Raw genomic sequence first — 2,523 nt, forward strand, 5'->3', positions numbered from 1 at the left:
TTTTCTTTTGATCTCGAGGCCTTCTTGCTGTCAGTAATTTACATTGTGGGTGGATACCGTATAGGAAAATTTTATTTATTATGAATTAGGCCTGGGCGATAGTAGTAATATCACTGTCACGATATTTTCTAACTCTAATATCACGATAGTGAACATATCACGATAGTTCAGCCATAGGGTTTACATGTCGAAATACAATGATTTATTTAAGGATGTAGTCATTGTACTTAACTAATGCATGTATTAATTTGTATACTCACATTATACATGCACTGATGCATAATAATACTAGCTAATTTAAATTTATTTAATCCAAATTTTCAATGAGAAACACTGTCCCACTTCACATGCTGCTAATGTAGCAGGGATAGTGAAAACCTTGAATCAAGCTGTGCTAGCAAGTCATACCGCTCTATGAGTGGAAGTTGCTATTGATTTACAAGATGATTACAGCTGGCAGGTGTCATTTTATTCATTTATGCGCATGCTCCATGCACATGTGATAACTATCATGATAGTTAGAATAACAGTATCACTATCACGGTAGCTAGCTGTATACTATCACGATAGTGCAACTATATCTATCGATACTATCGTCCAGCCCTATTATGAATGAATATCATTATTGTAATCATATTCATTTTATCGCTAAATAATGGTCATAGCTTGTGTGTGATGTACGAATTTATTTTTGGATTTAGTCATGAAAATTAAGTTATAAGCAACATTGTATTATAATTTTAAGTACCTCAGTCAATCGCTTGTTCCAAATATCATTATACTTTTTTGTTGATTTTAGTTTATCAGCATTATTAATCTTGACAGCAATAGATACTAAAGTACATAAAGGATTAAAATATTTTTAACAGGTGCCTACTTGATAAAAGAGCTACATGAAACAATTCAGAAACTCCTCCTGCTTTCACATACAATTCACAATGCTTTAAAAATGATTTTACGGTGTGGTCAAAAACACTGCATACATTATTTATAATTATACCACCCATGTTAACTAAAAAATCTCCACTAAAATTAACAGAGAACAAAAGTATTATATTCAATGGGAACAATTATTGCAACTCACAGTGTTAAAAAGCATGTCACTTGCTCTGCTACAGTCTCTATAGGGACATTTTTTAATTTATGCAAATACTGAAGCATAACTACATGAGCATTTTTCTCTACAAATTCATTGCTAAAAACAAAAGAATAATAAAATGTCATGATTGTCATCATTACTTTATCTGCTCACAGATACCATTTTAAACAATATATATTATACCAGAGTTGCTTTAAAATTAGGATGCAGTTTTTGCATTAATTCAGTTACTACATGTACTTCATTTGCTGCATGGCACACAAATTTTTACTCAGTTCTATAATTGTTAAAGTTAGCTCAAAAATGATTATTAGAATGAATTTAATGTGTATTGTAAATTTATGACAACTTACTAATAGTTGGTATAAGCAAAGGCAATATAAAAGATGAAGTCTTTAGGAAACATGTAATCAAAGTGGATTGGCTGATGCAAGAGGTGAAAAATATGGTTTATAGAGAAATATAATGCTTTTAGATCGATATAGTCCTAAAAAAATACAGTTGCAATACATGAAATTATTATAATTGCATTTTATCCCCACTTTACTGTTCACACCCCAACTTTAAAATTGATAAAGGAATTATAATAACTAGAGTTGCACCAATACAGAAATTTACCGATATTTCAATAACCGATATTCTATTGCTGATAAAGACCGATAACCGATCCAATATCAATGACGTTTATTAAGTAATTACTAACATGTTATTATAATAACATTACACGTGACTAATTATCCTACTGCGCATGCGCAATACAACATGCTATAACATCAGAATCAGTAGCTTTTTTATAACCAATAACTGATATTCTCAAAATAGGCCGATAAGCCAATATCTGATAAGCCGATCACAATATCGGTGCAACCCTAATAATAACTGTTATTCTTTCAGTACACAGCCAAATATATTCAGGTCTGATTCAAAATGTTGCCAAAAATTAATGACTCAACTCAAGCGTGATATCAGTACTGGTACAGCCCTGCTGGCTATCATTGCTGAATCATGAAAGTTGGTCTGGCCTGATCCAGTATAGATGCTTATCATGCCTGTACCACTAGCATGGCTGACTCCATGATTGTATCAGGACTGATTGCCCAAATTTCATGGTCCATACCTGATATTAGGCCTAGATTCAGGCTGAATCAGGCCTGATCAATGTGATTACCGTATAGCAGAAAAATTTTGTGGCGCAAAATTTTCGTGGATTTCTCATTTTTTTCAAAATCCACAAAAATTGATTTAATACGGTTCAAGATGGTCAAAAAGTAGAAAACCACAAAAATTAAAGCCACGAAATTGAATTTTGAACGGATCCGCTAAATATTTGGGGCACAAAAAATTTCTGCTATACGGTATATTTGGCTGTGTATATTTGCTGCATGAGCTCTATGCCTCTAAGGATATTACCCACAATAGGCAAC

The 2,523-nt window shown here is 32.4% G+C and overlaps 1 protein-coding gene across 1 annotated transcript in view; it reads right to left on the reverse strand.

The window, feature by feature from the left end:
- LOC100640592 (uncharacterized) overlaps positions 1 to 2,523 on the reverse strand; it is a 32,860-nt gene that overhangs the window by 27,521 nt on the left and 2,816 nt on the right. The gene's annotated exons all lie outside the window — the stretch shown is intronic.

This window comes from Amphimedon queenslandica, unplaced genomic scaffold (assembly GCF_000090795.2).
Source record: "Amphimedon queenslandica unplaced genomic scaffold, v1.1 AMPQUscaffold_12870, whole genome shotgun sequence".
Lineage (NCBI taxonomy): Eukaryota > Metazoa > Porifera > Demospongiae > Haplosclerida > Niphatidae > Amphimedon > Amphimedon queenslandica.